General features: G+C 42.2%; 1 protein-coding gene across 1 annotated transcript in view; it reads left to right on the top strand.

The window, feature by feature from the left end:
• The window catches only part of LOC123505104 (signal peptide, CUB and EGF-like domain-containing protein 1), a 26,098-nt gene that overhangs the window by 1,186 nt on the left and 12,412 nt on the right, over positions 1 to 12,500 (top strand). The window lies entirely within an intron of this gene.

The raw sequence follows: 12,500 nt of genomic DNA, 5'->3' as shown, positions 1-12,500 counted from the left end.
GAGGAGGAGGAGGAGGAGGAGGAATGGTCACCTGCTGTACCATAACTCAACACCAGAATCATTAAGGCTTTACTTCCCTCGCTCACCTCTGACACCTCGGCTCTCTCTCTCTCTCTCTCTCTCTCTCTCTCTCTCTCTCTCTCTCTCTCTAAGGTTCTTCCCAGTAAGGAAATATTCATCACCAACCACCCAAAACATGGCACCTGTCTTTCTCCTTCTGGGTCTCAAGTCTGTGTTTGTCATTTTTAATTTGTGTCTCATCACTGGGATTACAATGCACGAGTCTAATTGCTGGGGATGCATCAGTTCTGCGCGATGGTTCTTATGGTTCTCCCATGTACAAGTTTGGTGCATGTATTGGGGTTCTTTCAGGGTAGACAGGGACGATACACAACTTTCATAGGAAATATTCTGTGATTTACTGTTTGTATACCGGGATTCGCTCACGTGTTAGTTTGGTTCACATACACACATTGCAATCTTTCCATCTGCGGTCAAACGCCGGTGGGTAAGATCGCGGTGTCTGGTGTCAACAAGATAATGTGTTTATTTGGTTGACTTCGCTACCATGGATCATCAGAAGTGTATACGGGTCGTGGTCGGGTTTGGTATACACCGTTCTGTCTGTGTCTGTCTGTCTGTTCTCTCTCTCTCTCTCTCTCTCTCTCTCTCTCTCTCTCTCTCTCTCTCTCTCTCTTTCAACCTTTCCTATCACATCTTTCACTTTGTCTATGTGTATATTTTCTTATTTTCCTTCCCTGAACCTATTTTTCTTCTTATTTTCCTTCCTTGAACCTTATTGTATTTTTTTCTTTCTTTTCATTATATAAGATACCAGCATTTCTCTCTCTCAACCTTTCGTATCACATCTTTGCCTTTCTCTGTGTGTTTTCTGTGTTTTCCATCTTGAACCTCAATGTCCTTAACCGTTTAGTACCATGATGCGTTTCTATATCCATTCTGCACTATTTGGTGATTCTATATAGCTCAAACGTGGGGGATTAAAATAGTGACGACTGTGGCCATTAATCATCTGACCTCCATAGACCCTTCCTAATGTCAATAAAATCGTCTAATCGCACACAAAACTGAAGGTAAAAATGCGTCCCAGTAATGAAGGGGTTAATGTCTTAAGCCCTCAACTCATAAAGCCTGCAGTGGTAGAGTAGTCACACAGACAGCCTCGTTAGCTCCAATGTAAAGGTGTTGCGGTCTGTTCTTTCATTTATGTTCCTTTGTTTAGGTTTGCCTCGCCGCTGCCAACCATCTGTGCTTCGGTCTCGGTGCAATGTTGCGTGTATTGCTGTGGTAATTGATCATCGCGGTGGTTGGGTGGAATGCGACCTTTGCGTGCCGCTCCACAACTGTCCCGCGGCACACGAACCAATACTAATACCAATACCCCGGCAGCCTGTGTTGTGCTTGTGTGTGTGTGTGTGTGTGTGTGTGTGTGTGTATTTCCCTGAAGGAGTTGTGCCCCGCTTCTCCAAGGCCCTGATAACACTGCCACCACCAAGGGAAGATAACGAATTTTAGTACACACACACGTACTTATACACACTCTCTCTCTCTCTCTCTCTCTCTCTCTCTCTCTCTCTCTCTCTCTCTCTCTCACCCCTGCCACCCATCACCACCACTTGCCGCCCCTCACGTGCGTACATCACCACCACTACATCTCCCTTCCCTCCCTTCCTTTCCTTCCTCACCCTCCTTCCGTCCTACATAACGGGTCCCTTTTTCCTCCCTCAAGTTCTTCATCCTCCCTGCTTCCCTCCCCTTCCTGGCCCTCTCCCTTCACGTACCCCCTGCCCCGCCCCTGCCCCGCCCCTGTTAGTACTGTACATCACGACATGCCACGGGGTTACTTGGTTGCCTTTGTTAGGGAAATCAGAGAGGATGTGATAAGACTGGCCGTGGTGAAGTGGATGGGTGGGGGCGTTGTGACTTGGGTTCGCTTGAATTGAGTTGGGTTTGGCCTGGGTTGGTTGGGTTTAGTTAGGTTAAGTTAGATTGGTTGGGTTAGGATGGGGTGCAGCTGGGTTACACTGGATTGATTGAGCGTTGGGTTGGACTGCTTGACAACCAACTAGAAGATAAAGACTAGAAAAAAAAAAGACAAAAAAAAAAAAAACCAGTAGGTAGGTTTTTGTACAGTACATAAAAACTGAAGGTGAAATTAACCACAACACATCTCTACATAGTTCAAATCACCTGAAACACGTCAAAGCCTGAAGTTTCATTAGACCACAGTGCTATACAGGTGAAAAACATGTGGTATAGGTGAAAACAACTGCAGCATAGATATAAACAGCTGCAGTATTGGAAAAAAACAGCTGAAGTGTAGGTAAAGATAGATGAAATAAACGTAAAAACATCAGGGGAATAGATGAAAGCAGTAGGAGACTAGATAAAAACAGCTGCAGTATAGGAAAAAAAAGGTAAAAAACAGCTGCAGTATACGTAAAAAAAGGTAAAAGCAGCTGCAGTATAGGTAAAAACAAAACACCTACAGTATTGGTAAAAAGATAAAAACAGCAGCAGTAAAAGTTAAAAACAGCTGCAGTAAAGATAAAAGCAGCTGCAGTAAAGTTAAAAACAGCTGCAGTAGATTTAAAAACAGCTGCAGTAAAGGTAAAAACAGCTGCATTATAGGTAAAAAGACAAAAACAGCAGCAGAATAGATAAAAACAGCTGCAGTATAGGTAAAAACGTAAAAAAGAGCTGCATTATAGATAAACGCAGCTGCAGAATAGATAAAAAAAAAACAGCTGCAGTAAAGGTAAAAAAATCAAAACAGCTGCAATAAAGGTAAAAGCAGCTGCAGTATAGGTAAAAACGTAAAAAAACAGCTGCATTATAGGTAAAACAGCTGCAGTAGAGGTAAAAACATCTGAAATAAAGATAAAAACAGCAGCAGAATAGATAAAAACAACAGCAATACAGATCAAACACCTGCACTATAGAAAAAAGGTAAAACCAGCTGCAGTATACATAAAAACAGCACCAGAGTAGATAAAACAGCTGCAGAATAGATCAAAACAGCTGGAATATAGATAAAAATATAAAAACAACAGCATAGATAAAACAAAGCTAAAATCAGCTGCCCCATAGGTAAGAACAGCTGCAATATAGGTAAAAAAACAAAACAGCTGCATTATATAGGTAAAGGACACCTGAGATATAGGTAAAAATGCATCTGAGGTACAAGTAATAGATATCCAAGGTCAAATATCTTAAGGTAAGGCAAGATTGGAGGCCTATCTGTGCGCGGCGGCAAGGGGTTTGGTTGTTAGTTAGGGGTTACCTGTGAGCAGGGTACGACTTACAGGTGGGCAAGCTGAGACTGGCCTGTGTGGACCCGGGGCCGTCACAGCTCGTTAGGGAAGCGTCCTTTGAAGGGGCGTTGTATGTCATTGATTTTACGTTTCTGTCTGTCTCTCTCTCTCTCTCTCTCTCTCTCTCTCTCTCTCTCTCTCTCTCTCTCGTTTCGTGTGATATGCTTCTCTTGTTCACATTATCTTATTTGTCTGTCTGTCTGTCTGTCTGTCTGTCTGTCTGTCTGTCTGTCTGTCTGTCTGTCTGTCTGTCTGTCTGTCTGTCTGTCTGTCTGTCTGTGTCTGTCTGTCTGTCTGTCTGTCTGTCTGTCTGTCTGTCTGTCTGTCTGTCTGTCTGTCTGTCTGTCTGTCTGTCTCTCTCTCTCTCTCTCTCTCTCTCTCTCTTATTTACACAGAGGGCAGCACAGCAAAACCTTAAAAGTACGGGGAGAGAAAGAAAACACACACACACACACACACACACACACACACACACACACACACACCAAAGCACAGCATGCCTCCCCGCCACTCAAAGCTTTCCTCTCCCCTCGCCCTCTCTCTCTCTCTCTCTCTCTCTCTCTCTCTCTCTCTCTCTCTCTCTCTCTCTCTCACTCCACTCCACTTCCGGTAAATCTCCCTCCTGAAAAGATCCTGAAACCGCATTTTTTTCTCAAACATTCCTCCGTGTGAGCCTAGATTTACTCTTGACCTCTTCAGTACTGGGACGCATTTTTACTATGTGTTCTGGGTATGACCATACGATTTGATTTACATTTTCGTCAGTCCTTCTATAATCAAGCAGTAATTTAGAGGGAGTACTTGATGCTTAAAGGTATTTGACAAACTTTAGTAGAAGTCACTGGTATTTTCAAGGATATTTTAATGATTTTAGAGGTAGTTTAACTTGCTCTGGTCGACGTTCGTGGGTTATTCAAGGTTCTAGAGTTAGTGGGTTTTTCAAGGTTCTAGAGTTAGTGGGTTCTTTAAGGTTCTAGAGTTAGTGGGTTCTTCAAGGTTCTAGAGTTAGTGGGTTCTTCAAGGTTCTAGAGTTAGTGGGTTCTTCAAGGTTCAAGAGTTAGTGGGTTCTTCAAGGTTCTAGAGTTAGTGGGTTCTTTAAGGTTCTAGTTAGTGGGTTCTTTAAGGTTCTAGAGTTAGTGGGTTCTTCAAGGTTCAAGAGTTAGTGGGTTCTTTAAGGTTCTAGAGTTAGTAGGTTCTTCAAGGTTCCAGTTAGTGGGTTCTTTAAGGTTCTAGAGTTAGTGGGTTCTTCAAGGTTCAAGAGTTAGTGGGTTCTTCAAGGTTCTAGAGTTAGTGGGTTCTTCAAGGTTCTAGTTAGTGGGTTCTTCAAGGTTCAAGAGTTAGTGGGTTCTTCAAGGTTCTAGAGTTAGTGGGTTCTTCAAGGTTCAAGAGTTAGTGGGTTCTTCAAGGTTCAAGAGTTAGTGGGTTCTTCAAGATTCTAGAGTCAGTGGGTTCTTCAAGGTTCAAGAGTTAGTGGGTTCTTCAAGATTCTAGAGTCAGTGGGTTCTTCAAGGTTCTAGAGTTAGTGGGTTCTTCAAGGTTTTAAAGTTAAGGGGTTCTTCAAGGTTCTAGAGTTAGTGAGTTCTTCAAGGTTCTAGAGATAGTTTAACGTGCTCTATAGTCGACGTTAGTAGGCTCCTCACGAGTGCTTTCGTGACTCTACTGAAAGTTAAAAAAAAGAAAATTCAGCATCAACAATGGTTAAAACACTCATGAAAACCCGAGCTATCATCTCTGTGGCTTCTGAAAACAGTCGTAACGAGAGAACAAAGCGCTTCAAGATACCAGCTGTCACCACCAACGATAGGAGTGACACTCAATCATGTTTTGCTAATTCCTCCATGGCACTTTTACGCTCCCTTGCCACACCATGCTAATTACTATCTTGTGCACCACTTTCTGTACAGATAAGTTTAGGTTCAGAGAAGAGATTGCCAGGAACTTGGGGACGCGATGGGGGCAGGAGGAGGAGGAGGAGGAGGAGGAGGAGGAGGAGGAGGAGGAGGAGGAGGAGGAGGAGGAGGAGGAGGAGGAAGAGGAAGACGAAGAGGAAGACGAAGAGGAAGAAGAAGAGGAAGAGGAGGAGGAGGAGGAGGAGGAGGAGGAGGAGGAGTACTAATGAAGATGAATACCCTTGAGAACATAGAGAAGATTTGGTACAGGAGAGGAGTGAAGGACAAGTAGTGAGACAGAATTGACAGGATGAAAAATAATAAATTCTGAAGGAAGTCTGGAGAGGACAAGAGGAAAACCAGACTTAGTAATCATGTGGTCAATACGCTAGCTAATTTCAAGACAAATTATTTCATTTCACTTCATTAATTAATTCATCTATTTATTATTATCTATTTTTTTTATATGTAAGCGGGGAAATGTGGCTATGGGAGTTGAAATTAGAAGTATTGCCTCATACACACCAGCTGTTGATGAATGAGAAGAGGAAGTTTGGTGGCAGTGGTGTTGGAGGTGGCAGTGGTGTTGTTGGTGGTGGTGGTGAAGGTCGTGGTGGTGGTGGTGGTGGTATTGAGAATGATGATGATTTGGGAGATGCAGCACAGAGACAAACATGGCAGTGCACAATGAAATAAAACTAGAAAAAAAAAAAACAAAATCACAGTCAATGATTCACACTCACCATGATGTTGACTGGTTGAGTGACATGTTTTGGAAGTGACAACCACGGACGGGACCAAACAGAACAGCGCCGCATTCTGAAAAAGTAAAGAATAAATAGGTACACACATGAATAAATAAATAAACAGAAAAATAAAGAATAAATTGATATGTAAATAAACAAACAAATAGATATAAATACATAAAATTCGATCATTTGAGAGTTAAATATCAAATCAATAGAAAAAAAAAAAAAATACTCTGTCACATTTAAAAAAAAAATCATGGCTGGACTGATGACGGCAAAAAAAAAAAAAAAAGGTTACGGTTTTGAAGAGTGATAAAAAAAAACGGTAAGGGTGCAAATAAGACAGGAAAAAAAAAAAAACGGTAAGGGTGAAAATAAAAAAAAATATCGCTTGTACAGAAAAAAGAAAAGAAACGAGATCCTGGTGAGCGGGCGTTCAATGAAGACTGACTACGAGAATGAAACTGTGTCACGTTTGAACAGTGAGGAAAAAAAAAACAATAACGAATAATAAATAAATAAAAATAAATTAACTAAAGCGTAAGTGAGAGAGAGAGAGAGAGAGAGAGAGAGAGAGAGAGAGAGAGAGAGAGAGAGAGAGAGAGAGAGAGAGAGAGAGAGAGAGAGAGAGAGAGAGAACAATGATTTCCCAGAGCACAGATGTATCGTGTTACTGTTATGGCGAGGAAATATTCTTGCCTTTTAAGCTTAACTCTCACATCGCTGCCTCGCCACCACGCCCACTCGATGATGGAGCATTATGATGGCAGGAACACGACACTAGCATAGTCTCAAACACTTACTGGTGCATCTCCACTACTTTCCCAAGGCTCTAGTTCAAGGGTTCTCAAACTTTGTCTCGCTACGAACTAACCTGAATTATAAGACCATTTACCCGAACCACCAGTAATCTGACATCGAACAGAATGTCAATATGGAATGGTACTGCAAAGGATATGAACAGATCAGCCATCGAGGTAAGCCTGGAATGTTAGTTTAATGACTGACACTCACTCAATATGGAATGGTACAGCATGCGTGCTTTGGGGTCCGAGGGGTCTCTAAGCGCACGGGTTTGAATCCTGTCCACGGTCCGAGTGTAGGTTGGGCTTCCTCACTCGGGGCAACGGTTTACTAGTGGGTGTGCTTTGAGATAGGAGGTACCACAAAAAGTATACCCTTTAGCCCATAAATCCCGTGAAAAGCCCACATGGTATAAAAAAAATTTATATATATATAAAAAGGACAGAATCAGATCAAGCATCTAAATAGCCCTGGAAATGTTCTTGTGAATCCCATGAGAGTTTGCCCTGGTTGAGAATCCCTGCTCTAGTTGAAGTGACAGATTTTTTAAGGTGATTTTTTTTTTTTTTTTTTTACAGTCCCAGTGACAGATTAAACATTTCTACATTATCATTCATTTCTGAGTGACTCTAAATACGGCAAAGAAGAACCTTGAACCTGATGAACAGCCACAACGCTTTCCTGAGAACCTTTTCCTGTTTACTCTCCTATTTTGAGAGGCTCGCGGTTTGTGTCGACTCGTCAGGGCATCGGGGAGGGATCAAGGCGTCCGTCCCAGCACAAACAATTCCACACTTGATTAATTGTTTCTCACGCTTCCTGTGACTTCTTGTTTGTTCACTGGTCTGTCTGTGCATCGCGTCTATAAAAAAAAAAAAAAAATAGGAACATTGTAACTGGGGAGGGAGTATTAAAGATCTCTCTCTCTCTCTCTCTCTCTCTCTCTCTCTCTCTCATATATACAGGGCTTGCCACGTGTATACCTTATGACCTCTTGCAACTTCCCTTATTTTCTTTCTCTCTCTCTCTCTCTCTCTCTCTCTCTCTCTCTCTCTCTACTGTATTACTACACTCACCAAGACGGATTACACACACACACACACACACACACACACACACACACACACACACACACACACACACACACACACACACACACACACACACACACACACACACACACACACACACACACACACACACACGTAACACTTTATTGGGTCAAAGGAATCCGGATTTAGCTCCTCACGTCCTCCCTCCCTCGGCATAACAGTAATATAGTTTCTCTCCTCTTCCTACTCTTCTTCTCCTCCTCCTCCTCCTCCTCCTCCTCCTCCTCCTCCTCCTCCTCCTCCTCTTCTTCTTCTTCTTCTTCTTCTTCTTCTTCTTCTTCTTCTTCTTCTTCTTCTTCTTCTTCTTCTTACTTCTACTGATACTCCTCCTCCTCCTTGGCCTCCTTCTCCTCCTCTTGCTTATCTTCCTCCTCTTCCTTTATTTTTCTATTTATTATCTTTTGCTTGTTTCACTTTGTCTCTATTTTCTTTTTTCTCCTGTCTTTTTTTTTCTTCTTCCTCATCTGTCTCTTCTCTTTTGCTTCCTCTTTTTGTTTTCTCCATTTTTTCCATGTCTACCTTTCCTTCCTTCTCTACTTCCACCTTTTCCTTTCTTCATTCTCCATCTCTTCCTCTTCTTCCTCCTTCATCTCTCCCTCACTGTCCTCCTTCATTCTTCTCCTAAATCCTTCTTACTTTCTTTTTTGATATTCCTCTTTATTCCTTTTCTATCTCTATTTACTCTTTCATCATCACACTATTTATTCATCGTCGTGTTATGCTTCTCCACCTCTCCTCCATTTTCCTTCACATCCTCCTCCTCCTCCTCCTCCTCCTTTTTCTCCCTCCTCCCTTCTTCATTTTCCATGTCGTCCTCACTGCCCTCCTTCATATCTTCCTCACTGCCCTTCATATCTTCCCTCCTTCCTTCATTCTTCTCCTAAATCTTCCTTACTTTCTTTTCTAATCTTTCTTTTTAATCCTTCTCCACCACCTCAACCATCACACTGTTTGTCTATCGTCGTGTAATGTTTCTCCACCTCTCCATTTTCCTTCACATCCTCCTCCTCCTCCTCCTCCTCCTCCTCCTCCTTGCCCTCCCTCCTCCCCAGGCTTTTCCTTATCGTGAGTGGCGCCAAGACGGGTAGAGAGTCAAGTCAGAAGGATTACATAAGTGTCCGTCGTGTAAAACGTTTTGCTCTCACCACAGTTATTTTCAAAGGACCCAGAGATGGTTTTTTTTTTTTCTTGGTAATAATGTAGGTATGTTGTTAATTTGCCAGTAGAACCATAAAAACGTCCTTAAAACTTGCATACGTATTATAAAGGACTGTATTCTTAAACGGTTTCTTCTCTCTCACTACGATAATTTTCCAAGGCTCCAGAGATGAGTACCTGAGTCGTCTAGAGTGCCTTTTCCTGGTAATAATGTAGGTACGTTGTTAATTTGTCAGTAGAACCATAAAAAACGTCCTTAAAACTTGCATACGTATTATAAAGGATGGTATTCTAAAACGGTTTCCTCTCTCTCTATCTCTCAGTACGATAATTTTCCAAGGCTCCACAGATGAGTGAGTACCTGGGTCGTCTAGAGTGCCTTTTCCTGGTAATAATGAAGGTATGTTGTTAATTTGTCAGTAGATCATAAAAAACGTCTTTCAAACTTGCTTACGTATAAACTCCTTCAATACTGAGCCACATTCTTACCATTATTTTTGGGTGTGATTAGACGATTTCTATTTACATTAGGAAGCGTCTATGGAGGTCGAAAGATTAATGGCCAGGGTCTTCACTATTTTAATCCACACATGAGTTTCTGAAGCTGTTTAAAATCGCCAAAATAGTAACCAGAATAAATATGAAAATACGTCGTAGAACTGAAGGGGTTAAAAAAAAAAAAAACTACTCTTAACTGTTTCTCTCTCTCTCTCTCTCTCTCTCTCTCTCTCTCTCTCTCTCTTTGTTAATTTGTCACTAAAACAGTAAAAAATGCCCTTAAAAACTTGCGTAGCTTATCAAAAAGGCCACTATTCTGAAACGCTTTGCTCTCTCTCTCTCTCTCTCTCTCTCTCTCTCATTACAATCTTCCAAAGCCCACTGAGATGATTGGGCGGGTTTTCTAATGCTTTCCCTGGTAACAATGTAGAAATCCTGTTAATCTGTCGCTAGAATCACAAAAAAAAACATCCTTGAAAACCCGTGTGTCTTTAATTCGTGCCTTTGGAAAGTTGTGGAGGTGCGGAGTGAAAGAGTTTTGGAGTACGTTTCAGTGCTACACTATTGCACTGGCCACTGAATCGACGAATGAAGATGCACGAGTTGGGTGGAAATGTACAGAGGCAGGAGGTGACTGGAAGAGACGATGAAGGGAAGGAAGGATATTAGATGTGTGAGAGACATTGGGAGACAAATGTGTAAAATAGAAAAAAAAGAGGTAAAAATGTGAAAAAAAGTAAAGGAAAGAAAAAAACCAGAACGTGAAAAAAAGAAAAAGAGAAAGAAAGAGGAACGCGAAAAAAGAAGAGGAAAAAAAGGAAATAAAAAGGAAATAAAGTGGAGGAGGAGAGAAAAGAAATAAAAATAAAAAAGAAGACAAGAGAAAGGAAAATAAGGAAAATAAAAACGGAAATAGAACTGAGGAAAGCAAACAAGAAATAAAAAATGGAAAAAGATGAAAGTTAAAGAAAAAATACAAAAAAAGGGAGGAAAAAAAAAGAAGGAAAGACAAGTAAGAAAAGAAGACATCAAAGAAAGAAAAAAAAGAAAAACGAAGAAAGAAAAAAAATAGAAAAAAAAGGCGAAGAAAAAATGAAGAAAAAAAAAGAAGAAAAAAGGAGGGAGGAGGAGGAGGAGGAGGAGGAGGAGGAGGAGGAGGAGAAGGATGCGTGGAGTGTGAGGGCGTATCATGACACCCCGTCACTCCAATGGTGCCGCTCATTCCCTCTGGACATCCCGCTTATTGCCGTGACTCACCACACACACACACACACACACACACACACACACAATAGCAATCGGAGCTGCACGGAACACACGCGCCAAAACCTGACTAACTATATTCTCATTTTCCTTCGCTGTTTCTTTCCACGTCTCTCTTTTCTTTGTTTTCCTATTTCAGTTTTCTTCTTTTTATTTTTGTGTCTTTTTATTCCGATTTTTTTTTTGTTGTTTTGTATTATTCTTTCTCGTTTTTTTTCCACTTTTTCTTTCTATTACTACAACCACCACCGCCTCTCTCTCTCCTTCATCTTTCCTTCTTCATCCCTCCTCCTCCTTATACAAACGCGAGATATAAAGCCAAATCTGACAAACTATACACTCTCTCTCTCTCTCTCCTTACCCCTCATGTCTATTGCTATTTTATCTAGTACTTATATAGGTAAAAATAATTCCATTCCTTTTATATGTTTCTTGTGGATGCTTGAGAAGACTCCATACATTGTTCTCAACCCCTTGAGTATCATGACGCTTTATATTCAATCTGCTTACTATTTGGCGATTTTAAACAGCTTCAGAAACTCATGCGCGGGAAAAGATCATGAAGACTCTGGTCATTAATCATCTGACTTCTATAGACCCTTCCTAATGTAAATAAAATCGTCTGATCGTACCTAAAACTCATGGTAGAAATGCGTCACTGTAATGAAGGCGTTAATAGTATGAATGGCAGCCGTGGTACAGTGGAACCATGCGTGCTTTGGGTTCCGAGGAGTTCGAATCCTGTCCACGGTCCGAGTGTAGGTTGGGCTTCCTCACTCGGGGCAACGGTTTCCTAGCGGGTGGGCTTTCAGATAGGAGGTACCCCAAAAATTACCGCCTTTAGCCCATGAATTCCTGTGAAAAGCCCACATGGTATAAATAAATAAAAAAATAAAAAAATTCCGTGAAGGGATTGAGTGATAGTGAGGCGAGGCGGCACACCATGGCCTGTTACTGTGCTGTTAGTCTAGACATCACGAGGCGCTCACCTGAACTACTGGGTGAGCAAGGACAGCCAGAAAGACTGCAAGACCAGAAACAACAGCAAACTTTCACAGCAGCAGCCTTGTTTTGGTTACGCTGACACACACACACACACACACACACACACACACACCAGAAACAACAGCGCACCCCCCACAGCAGCAGCCTTGTTTTGGTTACGCTGACACACATAAGACACACACAGACACACGCAAAACACGTCACGGTCAGCACACCACCAACACAACACCCACACACTGAAACACACGCGCCATCTGTCGTCTGAAGAGTGAAACCTTAACGCAGCCTTGAATGACTCACAGTACAAACGTTGCTGGTGTTCTTCTTCCCTTACTAGCTGTGGGTTGTGGTGGTGGCGGTCGGCGAGGTGTTGGGTTACCACTGCTACTCTAACTGTTGCGCTCAAGCGTGTCTTGTCTCTCGCTTCTGCTCTCGCCTGCCGCCACCCGCCACCCGCCATTCCCCGCAGCACGCACTCGATGTCTCGCTCTGCATTCCTGCATGAGGCTTCGAACTGTTTGTGTGAGAATATGAACCCGCCCAGTGTTGCCATCCACGGGTTTGTGAATTCCTAAATATACAGGTCACTGGCTAATGGTTCTGTGTGTGTGTGTGTGTGTGTGTGTGTGTGTGCTAAGCTACACTCGTCTGGTCTAGTCGTGTTTCCGTATCCACTGTATATCTTTT

Source organism: Portunus trituberculatus, chromosome 17 (genome assembly GCF_017591435.1).
Source record: "Portunus trituberculatus isolate SZX2019 chromosome 17, ASM1759143v1, whole genome shotgun sequence".
Classification (NCBI taxonomy): domain Eukaryota; kingdom Metazoa; phylum Arthropoda; class Malacostraca; order Decapoda; family Portunidae; genus Portunus; species Portunus trituberculatus.
Note: the sequence above shows the minus strand (reverse complement) of the source record. Positions and strands in the feature narration are given on the sequence as shown.